The 16975-nt window shown below is 35.0% G+C and overlaps 1 pseudogene; it reads left to right on the forward strand.

Moving 5' to 3' along the window:
- The first annotated feature begins 407 nt into the window (after nt 1–407).
- On the forward strand, nt 408–16565 carry LOC149530238 (NF-X1-type zinc finger protein NFXL1 pseudogene; annotated as a pseudogene).
- Nucleotides 16566–16975: the final 410 nt, after the last annotated feature.

A 16975-nucleotide genomic window follows, 5' to 3' on the forward strand; every position in this document is an offset into this window, starting at 1 on the left:
GAGAATAGTAACTCCTCTACAAGAATGGCTTATCTATATGAACTAAACTATACTTTTCTTGCCATGATCATTCTCCATCATCCTCTTCCTTTAATGTAGTAATCAAAACCCTTTGTGTCGCTCTTCATTTTTCTAGAAGTTAAAAAATCCAAAACATATCTCCAAGATAACATTCCTACTCTTATTCAAATATTAGAACATAGCTTAAGATATTTATATGAAATACTACATTCTATGTATAATATTAAGCAAAGGATGTCATATAAACTACCCATAGGTTTAGTAAGTTTTAGTTGTCTCTGGCATAAGTTCACAAGATATTTACACAAATGTTTTGGAATTTTTTTTGAAAAAGCACAAAGAGTAAGTCCAAACTATGAAAACTATATCAAAATTAAGACATTAATATGCCTTATCAAGGAGGAGATGAGCATGATGATGGGGAGGATGGAGAGGATGGAGAGGATGATAGTAATGTGGGGGAGGATGATGTGGGTGTGGAGGATGATGATGAGGATGATGAGGAAGAGGATGAGGAAGATGAGGAGGAGGGTGGGGATAGTGGGGGTGTGGATGGTGGTGGGGATGGTGATGGGGGAGAGGATGGAGATGATTATGAGGAAGGTGGGGGTGATAATGGAGGAGAGGATGGAGATGATTATGAGAAAGGTGGGGGTGGTAATGGAGGAGATGATGGAGATAATTATAAGGAGGGTGGGGGTGATGATGATGAGGGAGGTGATGAGGATGACATAGGTGTGGATGCAATAGTGATGGGCATCAAGGGGAATCTAGTGGATTACATCAGGGGAATGCTACTATCGATACAAGTAGGGCCTAACTAGTTAGAGTTTATGGAAGTGATTAGAGGGCTCTAAAGTCAGTTAGATTGGGGTCATAGTAGAGTATGATGTAGTAATAGCAAGGAGAGATGTAGTGAGGTTTAGACTATGGTAGAGAGGATCAAACTATGGCAAGGATGGATGTCACAGTGCAAAGAGTAGAGAGGGTAGTGCAGGAGTCATGAGAGTTCATTAGCAACATTAGGGATCAAAAATTATGAAAGATGCTATCATGATGAATAGGGCACATATGGAGACATAGTACTAGAGGGATCACTATGAGATGTTAGCATCAATAGGATAGAGGGTAGAAAGCATTTATGCATGTAGATCTCACTCATAGTGGACACACAGGACATAGAGCATTGCAAGGGTGATTGGATTGATGAGACCACCCTAGATGCTAGGGGGATCATCCTTGAGGCTAAATAGAGGCTATGAGGCTAGGGATAGTTCAGGGTGACACAAATATGCTCATGTACAAAGGGGCTTCTCTATTTTTTTACTTTTTTTTCTGTTATGCTCTTTTACAGTTCATGCCTACAGGCATATAGTATTGATGCAAACCATGGCCATGTTTTCTAATACTTTTGTGAGATATTTATGAGATGTACTTATGTTATGATGACTATATGAGATGGATTATGCATATATTTTATATTCTTTGTATGGATGCATTTATGATTTTCTATGTGGACTTTGATATGATGACATCATGCATTGATTTATCACATGTTGTGCTTAGGACATGATATCTTTATTTTTGCCACATCTTTTTATCATGAATGAATGTCTAATGTGTTGTAAAATTATATGGAATTAATGCAAATGAAATGTAAAATGATATTAATACCATTTTTATGCATTTAGGTATTGCTTTGGGTTTTTTATGGATTTCTGACATATGTAGGAATGTAGTTTGACAATGCTTTTGGTGTATTAGAATACAAGACCATGGTGGAAGATGAAGGAGATGTAGAAGAAGGAGATGAGATGAAATGAGGGATATTTAGTATGATGTGTGTAATTTTTCTTTTGTAAAGTGCACTATCTATTATTGGAGCTTTATTTTGATATGATAGACAAAATGTAACACATCATTGCATAAAGGGCCAGAGCACAAATGCAAACCTTTTGCATAAACAAGCATGATGTAGACAAAAAATGACCTTGTCCTTCCTCAAGAACATAGAGATGTCCTAGACTCTCAAAGGTACATTGCTTTAATAGATAAAAAAGAAAAATATAACCATGAATCATCTTCACCACTCTCATAGATCAATTTATATCATCGAGTGGCATAGCAACATGATCAAAGAAAAAAAAAGAAAAAAAAAATCATTCACTAAACATCATGAGCCAACAATTATTCTTGTCCACTATTACTTGCCTTTTAGTGTTTTAGGTATTTAGATAGTATTTGATAAGTTAATCATGCGATAGGTTTGGGGAGTCAGTTGATAGGTTCATAGTGCAATGTTGGATTGATTGTTGGTTCACATTACTCAAATAGTGTGGTTATTGTGAAAGTGTTGTGCTTTCAGTTTTAGTTTGCAAAAGTAAAAGTGTTTAAGAAAAAGGGATGATCATCCATAATGAGTACTTAAAAGGTTTATTATAAATTTTTGGTGGATTTTGTGATTTTTAGGGTTTTTGAGGATATTTGATGTTTTTGAGTTACTCATTTTTTCAGGACATTTTATGATTTTTAGGATTTACTTCAAGACATTTTATGATGTTTAGGGTTTTCTTTAGGATATTTTATGATTTTTAGGATTTACTTTGGGACATTATATGATTTTTATAGATTTTTTTTAGACATTATATGATTTTTATAGATTTTTTCAAGATATTATATGATTTTTAGGAATTTTTTTAGGCCATTTGGTGATTTTAAGGATTTACTTTAGGACATTTTATGATTTTTAGTGATTTGTTATGAACATTTTTACATATTTTTCAAGATTATAAAAGCAGATAGAAGTATTAGCTCCAATCTCATATGCGATAAGTCCAATGGATAAAAAGTTCCTAGGGATATTCCCCTAGTTCAAGTTCAAAATCATGCACTGTGTACATAATAATATGCCCCCAAAAAAGATGCATACTATGTACAAAGGCCTAGGATAGAGTATGTACAGACTGGTGATGCTTGGGTAAGATAACAATGGACATTAACCAATTTGTGGGCCATGATCAAGGAATAGGGATGTCTTGCAATATAAAGGATATTATTAGGGAAAGAAAAAAGGGGTAAAAAACTAGATGAATTCCTGATAGATGGAGGAGCAATAAATGAATACATGTGGTGCTTGTTTGCTAGGTTTTCACTATGGTACTTGCCCATAGAGTCTGTTTGCCAAGTTTTCACTTATGGACAAATTTTTTTTGTTGACTCAAATTTTCATTTCAAAATGCCTATTTGCCAGGTTTTTACCAAGGCATCCATTTTTTCATGACATTTTTCAAATTTTTATTTCTTTTTAATGACTTTTTGCTATTTTTTTTGATATTTTTCAAGGTTTTTAGAGAGAATCAAGTATAGTACTTATGGAGATGCATGTTTTTGATGAAAATAGATAGTGCTTCACCCTTTGGAGTCATAATTGATATATCCCATACCCAAATGCTACAATACCTACACAAGGTCCTTCCCAATTTGGTTCAAAATTACTTAGTTTTTCTCTATGTTGTTGAGTCTTGTAGTTCATTTTTAGGACTAGATCACTGCTCTCAAAATGATGACCTCAAAATTTCTTATTATAGCTTCATTTGAGTTAGTTTTAGTAAGCTTGAAAATGTGTCAAGGTAGCTCACCTCCACTCATCAAGCATTTTAAGTTCATGGAATCTAGAAATTCTACAGTTTTCATCATCAACATCTTGTAACGATACTCTTAATGATGGAATATCAACTTCAATGGGAAGTATGGGCTTGATGCCATAGACAAGAGAGTATGGTGTTTCACCAGTGGGAGCACACACACTTGTTTAGTAGGCCCAAAGAGCTAGATTTAGTTGTAAGTGCTAGTCTCAACCAAAATCATTGACAATCTTTTGGAGAATCTTAACAATGGTCTTATTAGATGCTTTTGCTTGGTGACTACCTTGTGGATGGTAAATACTAGAATATCCATGGTATATGTTGTACTTCTTGCAGATCTTATCCACATCTTTTTTTTGGAATGAACTTCCATGATTAGTAATAACTATCAAGGGTACTCCATACCAACATATGATGTAGCTTAGAATAAACCTTGAAATATGCTTTTTGGTGGTAAAAGTTAGAGGGATGGCTTCAACCCACTTGGTAAAGTATTCTATTAGTATGATGATGAACTTATGACTATTAGAAGGAGGAGAAATAACTCCAACAAGATCAAATGCCCACTATGAGAAGGGCCATGGAGATATGACTAGCTATAATTCTTATGCTAGTGTGTGGATCAAATTACTATGTATCTAGCACTTATGACATGTTTAGGAAAAATCATATGCATCTTGTTCCATGGTGGGCCAATAATATCTAGCTCATACCAGTTTCTTGGCTAGACTCAAACCATTGAAATGACCTCCACATATACCTTCATGAAGCTCATGTAAGTCATTTTCAGCTTCTTTCAAGTCAAGACATCTAAGAAGGGTTTGGTCAAAGGATCTCTTGTAAAGGGTGTTATCAACAATGACATATCTAGCGTCTTGGTAGATAAAGGCTTGAAATTCATTCTTGGATAAGCTGGGGGTAGGATTTGGGCATGTAGGTAATCATAGATGTCTTGATACCAGAGGGATTGAGACCAACAAGTTCACACATGAACTTAGATTGAGAGAGTTCAAATGATATAATCAAAAGTTTCTTGCTAAGGAACTTACAGTGCTCCACTTTTTGAGGCACATCAATCATAGAAGTGATAGTAGCCATAGCACTAGCTTGCTTGTTGTGTATTCTTGGTAGTTGATGAGAAGATATATTTAAAAAAATTGATTTAAGGAAATCTACCATCTATTTGTAAGGCATTAACTTGTCATCTTTCATTTCATAGTCATCGTTGACTTAGCAGATGAATAAATGAGAATCACCAAAAACTTCCAAATGTTGTATGTTCCATTAGATAGCTAGCTTTAGTTATGTAATCATTGCCTCGTATTATGCTATGTTGTTTGTACAACTAAATGATATCTAATATGATTTGGGGATTATTTCACCTTGGGGAGTGATAAACATAATGCTAGCTCTTGAACCATTTATGGTATGTGATTCATTAAAGTAAACCTTCCATTCATTAGCTATATATATGTTAAAGATGGCTTCATCTAAAAAATCTATCAACATGGCATGATCATCTATCATAGGTGCTTCTACTAATTGATATTCTATCACTTTCCCTTTGATTTCTTTTCTATCCACATATTCTATGTCAAATTCATGAAGGATCATAACCCATTTGGATAAGCACCCTATTAGAGTGGCCTTGCCTAGGAGATATTTTAATGGATCAATCTTAGTGACAAGCATTTTTTTTTGGTGGAGCATGTAATGTCTTAGCTAATGGGCTACAAAGACAATGGTGAGGCATGCTTGTTCAAAGAGTGAATAATTTAGTTCATATCCCACAAGTGTTCTATTGATGTAGTAAATGGTTCATTCTCTTCCTTGCTCATCATTTTGTTCTAAGAGAGCTCCTAATGTTATATCTATAGAAGATATGTATAGAATGAATGGTTTTCTTAGAGTACGAGCCATTAAAACTGGTGGATGTAGAAGATTGTCTTTGAGTTGTTGAAAAGATTCTTCACACTAGTCATTCCATTGAAAGGATATTCCTTTACATAATTGATGTTGAAAGGAGTGACACTTATCTACTAGTTGTACAATGAATCTACAAATAGATTGTAGTCTCCCTTGTAGACTTCTTAATGTTCTTAGATTTGTTGGAGGAGGCATTTCAAGTATTGATTTAACTTTCTTAACATCCACTTTGATGCCTCATTGAGAAATAATGTATCCTAGGAGCTTTCAAGAGACAATGCCGAATACACACTTTTTGGGATTCAAATAGAGCTTGTAGCCTTCCATTCTATTGAATAACTACTCTAGGATGTCCAAATGATCCCTTCATCTAGGGGATTTTCAAAGTAAGTCATCTACACAGTCTTCCATTAGGATGTGCATGAAATCATGGAAGATGGTAGTCATTTCTCTTTGGTACATTGCCTGAACATTTTTTAGGCCAAATGGCCTAACATTCTAGCAGCATTTTCCCCAAGGGCATGTGAAAGTTGTTTTTTGTTGATCTTTAGGAGCTATTCTTATTTTATTATAGTCAAAAAATCCATCCATTAGTGATAAAATCTCATATCTAGTTGTCATGTCTACAATGATGTCTATAATGGGTAAAGGGAAATAATTCTTGGGACATCACTTGTCAATATCATGGAATTTAGTGCATATTTGGATGCCCCCATAGTGTTTTCTTACCGATACTAGATTATATATCCACTCTACATCATCAATGGGTCTTATGAAGTTGACATCCAATAATTTCTTCAATTCACCTTTGGTAAGTAGAGAAACTTGAGGATGTATCTTTCTAAACTTTTGCTTTATTGGTTTCACTCCTCACTTTTAGTGGCAAGTGATGAAGAACTAGTTTAGGATCTAATCCTAGCATGTCTTCATAAGACCAAGTCTAGTCGATCTACCTCTCTAAAAATAATCTAACAAACTCATCTCTTTCTTCTAGTGATAAAGACACTACAAAATGTATGATCTTAGGGTTGTTAGGTGTTCCTAGATTAATCTCTTCTATCATTTCCACAAGTAAGGATGATCTTTCTTTCAATGGGAGTATGTCCAATCTTCCATCTTGGCCACCTCAGAGAGGTTTTCACCCTTGGATATGTTCTTTATTTTTATTTTTTCATGGTCTAATGGAACCTTTTGGTTTTCACCAAGAGACCTACTTTTGTCTTTTTTTTACTATTTTGCCAATTTTGCAACTAGAAGATAGAGTTGACTCCCCAAAATATTGCATGTTTTTTGGGTGAATGGAGAATCTTGACTTGCAATCACCTTTTGGTTAGTCTTCATTAAGATCAAATAATTTTTCAATGGCATCATCATTTTCATACTGGTCAAATCTTGGTGGTCCTTGTTGGTCCTATTCAATGAGTTCAAGGTAAACTAGGGAAATGCCATCATTGGTGTTGAATAAGCTTTGGTCAAAGGAAAGGATATAGGTATCATTGTCAAAAGGATCATAAATGCCATGTTCAAATGTGGGAGGGCTTGGGTCCCAATGTATTTTATCACAAGATTCTATATGAACTAAAGGACTAGAAGAATTTATAGTGATGTGCTTATCATGTATGGGTAGTTCATCGTGATCAAAGATGTGGTCAAGGCCAAAGGAGGTATCAAGGTCATCAATGTTGGATGTCATTTTTTTGGTCTCAATTTAGGTGTTCTTAGATGCCTTTTCATCATTTGAAACATTCACATTCCTAGACGAGGATGACTCAGTATAAGGCATACCCAAAACAAATGGTTTAGATCCAAGTCCCAAGCTACTATTCCATCTTGATGCAGTGATTGGCTAAATAATGCCTTGCTTTTGAGGTCTCAAGCCACTACATCCATCATATCTCTTTTTGTACATGATGGTGAATCTAGGTCCATACTTGTTGGAAGACATAGGAGTAGGTTCTTGTTTTTCCTTAGCCTTTTCAATTGATGTAGATGAATTTTCATAAGCATGTTCCTCATATAGGCCACCTCCACTAGTGAAAGTTATAGAATGTTTCTTTTGAAATGTGAATTTAGGCTTGATTTGCATAAGCTATGGTTTACCATATGACTTGGGAGAGAGAGGGAGTTTCCCAATGTGAAAAGTGTGTGACATAGAATACTCAGCATACCATGGTATTCAATTTTGAGCTTTCCTTTGAATGCAAGCATGAGTGTGGAAGGATCAACACATTTGGAGGACTCAAGTGGAATTTTTGCATGATTTGTTCGGACTTGGTATGCAGTGGTTCCTCTAAGACTAGCACAGAATTAGAATGGATCTAGATCACAAGGGATGGTAAACATTTATTATTATAGGAAAATTTTAAGTAGTGGTGGTATGTAGAGGGAGCTACTTTCATACCATTAATCCAAGGATATCCTAGTATCATGTTGCAATTCATTTCAATATCTAGGACCTAGGATAATTTATTTTCAGTAGCTAGACCAAATTTGATGGGTAATATGATGACACCTTTAGAGAAGAATTCACCATCATCATATGCCTTTATGGTGATTTTCTGTGAGGGATCTACATCTTCTTCAAAGTAACCTAGACCCTTGACAATTGTAAGGGTGTAGATGTTTAGTCTTGCTCCTCCATCTATTAAGATATGTCTAACCTTGGCATTATGGATAAAGACTTCAATATGAAGGGGGTCATTATGGTTGGGTTTGTTCTTAGGAATGTCTTGAGGGGAAAAGGTGATATGTTGTGATGTGGATAGGTTCCCAATCATGGCCTATAATTGGGCAACATGAAGGTTATTTGGGACTACTAAATCTTTAAGGGCTTGATCCAAGATTTTCTAATGTTGAGGAGACATATGTAGTAGGTCCAAGATGGATATTTTTGTAGGGGTTTTGCTGAGTTATTCATGAACAAGGCTATAATTAGATGAAGTAGGAGCATTAGGTCTACTAGGGGGTGCAGGTCTAGTAGAGACAGCAGGTCTAGAAGAAGCTCTTGGTAGGGTGATCTTGGTATGACATGTAGTGATAGTGCAATGAGGGTCTTTAGCCTTTGAGGTGAATGTGGATATCTGGGAGTGAGACATTGAAATAGTTGATGGTGTAGTCATATCTAGTGTGTGTGTAATTTAAATTAGCTTGTGAGTTTGAGTTTGAACTAGAGGACTTTTCTTTGTCATGATTACCCAAAGGATCGTTAAAAATAGTGAGATCTAAGTTGGATGCTAACACTAATGGATCTATAGTAATTATACCATCATCAATGAGGTCTTGGATTTCATGTTTGAGCTGAGAATGTGAGGTAGTCTTGTGTCCTCCAGTATGATGATAATCACAGAATTTCTTTTCATCCCACCATTTTTATTTTGTTAGTGGCTCATCCCTAATTGGAGGTAATTGCAAGAAGCTATTACTTAGTAATTGTTGAAGTGTAGTGTCAAGAGGTATCCCCAAGGATGTGAATTTTCTATCCTTAGTTCTAGGATATCTTCAAGGTTTGTCTCACATGGAATTTTTAGTTTTCTTCTATTGAGGTAATGTTTGATTGGGAGTTTGTGAATTTATAGGATTTTTTACCTTTCAAAGTCAGTAGTGGTTGTGCTGGGCTAATTGTTCATGCATCCATAATGCCGTTATTGGTCACAATCTTGTTTTTGGAGAAAATTTTCACTTTTTCATTAAATGAGTTGGTGTTTGTTTAACTTGTTCATTTTGAGGATTACCTTATGGATAAGAGCATCTTCAATTCTAGCCCCTTTTTTTATCAACTTGGAAATGGTGCTTGGACTTTTGATCTTGAGTTCGTACATTAAGTTGAGGACTAGGTTTTCAATGCATAGATTAACTTATTATTCTTCAAGAATATTTAGTGTTTGAGTTTCTCTAGCGTAATAAGAATGTGATAAATGGTTCTCCCATATTTTATTTAGTTGAGCACAAATCAAAAAGTGTCACCTCATTTGTAATGTTGAAGGCAAAGTGGGAGATAAATTTGTCTACTAATTCTGACCAAGATTTGATGTTACTAGGAAGTTTGGCGTACCATTTGAGTGCGAGCCTACCCAAAGAGTGAGGAAACAATCTCATGAGGTAGGTGGGCTCATCACTGAGTTTGGTAGAAGAGGCATATAATCTCATGATGTGATCAACGGGGTTACCTTTTCCTCAATATTTTTTGATTCATGGAGCCTCAAAGTATTTTTTAATGAAGGCATATACAAACTTTTATCAAATGGATTAGGATGTAAGTCCCTTTCTATATATAGAGCCTATTTCTTCTAGACTCTCAATGCCTCAACTTGTTTGGAAAGTTGTGTGAATTGTTGTAGTAACTCTTCATTAGGGTTTTGCATGATAGTCTTCTCTTCAAGTCTTTTGTATCTACAATTAGATCATTTTCTATGGTGAGAACTATGTCTAATTAGTTCTAACATTGTTGTGTCTAAATAGTCGAGTGATGTGTCACTAGGTGGTAGAGGTATTTGTTGAGGTTTTTGTGGCATATGTTGTTGTTGTAATAAGTATTCTTGATAGGAAATTTTTTGCTCAAGGTGTCTTTGGTATTCCAACTATTGTTTTAGTTGCTTTTTTTATTTAGCAAACATGGTTTACTATTTTTGGAATTTTTGTTGGTACATTGCATGAAAATAAGGTGGATTTGCATTGGATTACAAGTTAGGAATGTTATATGCTTGTACCACTTGAGGTTGTTGTTGTGTTTGATGTTGTTGTTGATATGTTGAATGTGTGTTAAGTGGATTTTGACTTGGTTGTGCATTAGAAATGTTAATTCCCTATGCCACTATAGGTTTTTGTTATCATGGAAGTTGGTTATGTCCTTGAGAATTGAACATCATTTTTTGGGTTATTGTTTTGATACCTTTTTGGGTTAGTTGTTTCTCCTTGGGACATCATATTGATTTGACAATGAGACATGTTCATTTTAGGAATGGGTGGAACGTCAATAAGAGTCTTCCTTTGTATTTCAATAAGGGTTGTTGCAATTAATGCTTCACATGGAATACTCATGGGAGGCTCCATAAATTTGATGTCATAAAATTTGGTAAAGTTAGGAGCAAGGCTGCAATTTTTTTTTAGGCATGTCTTGTTGTTGCATTATGTGATTTAGATCAAGTCTTAACATCCTTTTGGGATATTTAGGAAGAGTCTTGTTCCCATTTATTTATGGTGGTTTATCAAAAAAGGGATTTATGTTGATGTGTTCAAATGTAATTTGGAGGATTTCAATGGTTGATTCTTGATGGGTACTTATAGGTGTCATCATTGTGTTTGAAAATACCAAAGGTTGTTTGCTCTTTTATAAGTCCAAATTAGCCATGGGTTTTATGTTTTCAAGTGTTGGGTTGGTTTGATGTTTGGACTTAGGTCCCTCCAAGTGTGGATTAAATTTGACAATTTGTTGTGCTACCAAAAGTTTATAGTTTTTGCAAAAATCCTTGTCTTGGCAAGCCTTAGCCATTTCTTCATCAGTGATGCCATAATCTATGTTAGAGTGATCACTTAGATGTTTAATATGTTAGGTTTAATAGTACTTGTGTTGGGTTGGTTTAATTCAAAGGAGTGTGTTTGTTCATCCTTGGGTGTGGTTAGTACACTTCCACCTCCAGGTGGTATTGGTACAAATATGGGTTCAAATTTAGGACTCCATTGAAACATCCATGTGTCGGGGAAGTTCTTGAAGGAAACCTCATAGTACGTGTGTTATTTAGAGTTGGCAGTGTCATTCCTTGATGGTTATAATCTTGTAGATACATGATCAAGGTGTCCACAAGTAGAGGTTGTGATGCTGGGATTTGGTCTTTGTCAAACATTTGTTGGGATTTTTTTCTCTTCTTTAGCCTTTGACAAGTTTTAGGTTGCACTTATACCTTAAAAAACAAGGGTTGATAAAGTGCTTTAGATCTTTAAGATGTTTAAGCCCTTGTAGGTGCTAGCATGATTCCTAAGGATGTAGATGCAATGGAGGAAACCCTAAATGGACACTCTACTTCCCAAGTGTACACCTAAACTACCAATTGTGCTTAGACAATACCAAGTGTCCCCTTTGTGCACTTGGGGCCCCGATGGTAAGAAGTTGGTAAGTAGAAGGTATGTAGTTCATAAAAAATGGTGTTAAGGTGACTAAATTGCAGAATGTGAATGATTTGAGTGTTTTTGAGTGTTTTCTAAGTTTTAGGGATGAAATGAAACTATGGAAGTGTAGATTAGGGTTTTGGAAACTAAAATGAAATCCTTAATTACCAAGTATTCTTTGAAAGTACCAACTACACACTAAACACTAGTACATTTGACCTCAATTTTTGACCATCTATTAAAATGTTTTAGATTGGTCAGAATATGGAAGGAAAAATATCCTTTTTTAAATCCATGCCCATGTTGGTCAAAATTTTGACCAACATGAGCTTAAAATGTTAAAATGAAAAAGGGAAATTTCCTATTTCATTGTTATGTTTAGATGAGCGCAGGAGCTATAGGAGGGAAGGAGCATGATTTATAATAATAAAATCTGACACAGAATTGAACACTATCAACTATAGAATTTCACTATAAATTTTCATCCCTATAGGAAGCTTATGCTCCATTTCCCCCCTACCTAATTCTTTTGAATTGTATTCATTTGGTATCCCACTTTTGCTTGGAGGGGACTCACATCATTCAAGAATTAGTCATTTTTTATCAAACTCTAAAAGGTACATCATATTGACTCTATTTTTTTGTTGTCTTTATTTGTGATTAGAAATCACTATATATTGATTGTTTGGATTATCTAAACAGAGTTTTGTGTAAATCAAACTCCCACATTTCACTAGTACAAGTTGTAGGTTTTTAATTGATATGGAAATGGGTATTAGTGGAGAGGATGTAGAATTAACTAATAACAATGGTAGGAAAAACTCAAATGGAAATAATGGGCACAGGGTATGGACTTATAAGAGTACTATTAAATAAAATAACTAGGTTTTGAGTGTCCATGGGAATTGAACTCTCGACCACTTGCTGGAAATTTTGTGAGTGTCTTATGTGATCATATAATGATCACGCTTGATAGGTAATGTTGAATTGCAGATCAATAGATCTGCTACATATGCTTTCATTATGCTTTGATTAGTAAAGCATGGTAATGGAATCATCTTTTGCATTATTTTCACAATTAGATTAGTTATCTCACTATGAATCTTTTAATTAAAGGGAAGGTTATAGTTGAGATTGCTTCCTAGCGAGGTGCAACTAAGGCCACCTTCCAAACAAGGGAGCTTAACCCTTTGACCTATTTATTGAGCTCATGGCATTGTGATCTAACTTACTACAATGGAAGTGGATCTTTACATGGAAAGTGATACCGTCTATGAGCCAATGCTTATTTGAGTAGGACAAGTCCTTTCACCTAGTTTGTAGTGGTAACAAGAGTGGGCTATTACCTTTAGCAAGAGGTTGGATACCATTATTTCATGCTTTTTTGTGGCTGGAGGGTTCCTTGGATTGGTGGGATTGCATTAATTTTTGAGTCACTATTTTGGTGGTGCACAATGAAGTGGTGAGTTGTGTTGTAAGCTTCTTTGATGGCTGAGGTTTGAACTTAGACAATATTAAGAATTGATCACAAGCATTTGAGCCTGAAGCATTACCACCTTGACATCAACCTAGGCAATACTTGTGCCACATTAGATCTCCTTTGAGAGCATAGGGATTTATGTTGTAGGCTATATATGTGTGTATGTATGTATGTTCAGTTTAAGTTTTTTCTTCTTTGAAATTTTGACCCTTTGACAAAGAGTTTGGCAAGTTTTTTAGCTTGGTAACTCTGTAATTTAGTGTTGTTAATGTTTTATTGGAGCTGAGTTGGGTTTAGGGATGTGCTTAAGCTATTTGATTAGGTTTGTACCAATAGGACAATCTCTAACTAGGAATGTTGATATAAATAATTAATTAACTACAGTATGAAATTTATCTAAATAATTATATTTTTACATACCATTTTGAAGAAAGCAAGGGTGTATTCAAGATGTTCAAATATGACTAGGAAATATGATGTCTTTGCGTAAAATGGAATATTTGCACACATATTGACTTATTTGATTGAAATTATCATGCATAAATTCAGTTTCCACTTCACAAGTGAGTGTATGATTACTAATTGATCATGCTCTTGTAGAACATAGGAGGAGGATTTGGACATTTCTAAAGTTGGCAGACAATGCCCCATGCTAACTGGTATTTGCATCAAACTCATAAAGATCTATCAAATTGATGAAAACATTATTATGAGAAATTGGAAAAAGGTTTTATTTTTCATTCCACAAGAATATAAGTTCAAATGTGTCCAAATAAGACTAAGGAAGCTACTTTGTTGTTAGCAGTCATAGTTCTGCTCATATTGCCTACCTACTAAAGTGAAATGATCAGTTAGAGAGTGAAGTGAAATGAGTAGTTAGAAATTCTCTTGAGATGCATTTGTGAGAAATATGATTATCCTTTCAGGTCTCTCTACAAAACATGTTACAAAAACTTGGATTTCTCTTATATTGGGCAAGAGCAATACACCAATTTAGCTTGGAATTTGGATCAATCTCATCAAGATTTGGTAAATTGAAGAAACATAAATATAGGAAGTTGCATAGTGATGTTGTTTTTTCAATTCCACTAGAGCATAATTCAAGTCCATCTAATAACACTAGGCAACTTTTTTTGTTATCCATAAATGTGTTATGCTCTTATATTGCCTAAACGGGACAAATTGAACCAAAGGAGATTGGGTGTGTGAGCCCAATTTTATTCTTTTCATTTTTATTTTTATTTTGTGTTTTGACATGGGATTAATTTTTCTTAGCATAGCTGAGTTTCTTTGATTAGATTCATTTGTGATCACTCATGGCTTGGACTGTGTTATATTTTTATTTTTTAGAGACTTCGTAAATTTTTCTAGTATGCTATATATAAGGCTAACTAAGATTTCAACAATGTATTGAGTGTATAGATCAAATTTAGTAAATTTCTTGTTTGTTAATAAATTGGGATGTTTGATACTTGTTAATGCACAACTATATTTTTGAAGTGTACAACTATATTTCTAAGATGCATGTGAATTTGGGATGCCTTTTGATCATTAGGTTTAATAAATGTGTTTGTTGTAATTTTTGAATATTAAAGTATCAACATCACACATTTTGTTTTGATAGGTAACATTTTGATTTTTCATTGATATTAATGCTTACCTTGAATGAAAAGAAGCATCCTTTACCATCTATAGATCATAAGAGATTAGAGATGGAAGATGTTGGATGTATGAACATAAGGAGCAACTAGGATTGGAGATACCATGCTCCATCATCAGTGGCCTATGCTTGGCTACTATTGAAGTAGGAAGGTGAGGAGGTTATTCATTTGGAGAGACCAAACTTGCCAAATCTTGTGTAGGAGATTGAACATAAACTTCATAAAAGTAAGGTGGAATGCATGATTTTCTATGAGATGGTGTGAAGATCAGTGGCAATATGGTCTTGTAATATTTGCTATGCACTTTTTCACCTTCATTGCATAAGGAAGTGGGCATGAGAACCAACTTCCATATATTTTTCTACTAGGCAAAGCCAGAGTTCAAATTGGAGATGTCCAGGTTGTCAATCAGTGTAGTATTCAAGACTAGAAGATCTTCAGTATTATTATTTCTAATGAAAATGCAAAACCCTTCCAACAATTTCTATTTGACTCCTCACTCATGTGGAGAGCCATGTGGAAAGTCAATTGATAAAGGGAAGGAAATGTCTAACTACCCTCATAGTTTCACACTCCAATGTCACCCAGGCCCATGTCCTCCTTGCACAACAATGGTTGCACCTCAACGATGCCCATGTGGCAAAAAAACCATTAAAAGGAGATGTTCTAATCAGAAATCCGTGGAATCATGTGGACAAGTGTGTGAGAAGATTCTTACCTATGGTCAACATTGGTATTATAAAATATGTCATGAAGGTCCTTGTAATTCATGCACTATTTTGATAAATGCATCTTACTTTTGTTGGAAAAAAGAGCAGATGATTCTTTGTGGAGATTAGGAGTTAGTGGTGAAGTAGAGTGGAAAAGTGGTGTATATGCATGTGAGAGTCTTTGTATGAAGATGATTTCCTATCAAAATCACTATTGTAGCTTGGGATGTCATCTAGGAGAATGTAAACAATGTGATTTACTACTCGAGTAGTTAAAAACATGCCCTTGTGGTAAAACACAAATGCTCAATCAAAGAAAAAGTTTCCTGGACCTTGTGCCAACATGCTCAGAAGTATGTGAAAATATTCTTCCTTGTGGGAAACAAATGTGCTTAAGTTCTTGTCACTAGGGCATCTACCCAACTATAAATGTGGATCTTCTTCTAGAAAAGTAAGTTGCTAGAAAACTATGTCAATCATTGAGGATCACAAGGAATTTTTGTGTTAAAAGGTTTGTGGACAAAATAAAAACTATGGTAGACATAGATGCAATGAGAAATGCTACTCTCTGTCACATCAAGGCAAGTTTGATATCCATACAGGGGATTGGGATCCACATTTATGGCTTATGCATTGTGGGAAAAAGATGAGATGTGGTCAACATTACTACCAAGAACTTTGCCATAGTGGCCACTGTCCTCCATGTCTTGAAACTAATTTTATTGATCTATCTTGTGCATGTGGGAAGATTTTAATTCCTCCTCTAGTACCATGTGGAACACCTATTCCTTGCTCCATTCCCCAACCATGTAGACATCATGCAACTCATAATTTCCATCTTGGAGAGTGCCCTCCTTGCATGGTGAGTGTTGCAAAAGGATGTGTAGGAAGTCATGTAGTCCTTAGAAATGTTCCTTGTGGTTCATGAGGAATAAAATTTAACAAAATTTTTGGTAAAACAAGGTAATGTGGAATGCATGCTTCTACTAGGACATGCCATATACCACCCTGTGACACTTGAGGCAATTTTTGAGGCTATGTGTGAAGGGTTCTTAGAGAGTGATGGGCAGAGCTATTAGGGGCAGAGATATTAGGGGCACAGTTATATTATGGGCTATACCATAGTCATTAAGAGATCCAATTGCAAGCTCCAGCTTTATGCACTAGAGTTCTAGAGATTGTTTCAAAGCATCACATAGTGTGCCACAATAGAGAATTATTAAGGTATTAAGGTATGAAATATATCGAGCCTTCCAAACTTAGGTGAAAGTGTTCATAATTTGTCCTTGACGTTGATATTTGGTATATTGGATATGAACATTTGATTAAGTTTGATGATGTGGACCAAAGACACATTTATTGGTTAGCTTTATTACCATGGTTGAAATTTGTTAATAACATATTCAATGACACAATTTGTGATTTGGCATT

This window comes from Cupressus sempervirens, chromosome 11 (genome assembly GCF_028749045.1).
Source record: "Cupressus sempervirens isolate cs-2001-9-10 chromosome 11, ASM2874904v1, whole genome shotgun sequence".
Classification (NCBI taxonomy): domain Eukaryota; kingdom Viridiplantae; phylum Streptophyta; class Pinopsida; order Cupressales; family Cupressaceae; genus Cupressus; species Cupressus sempervirens.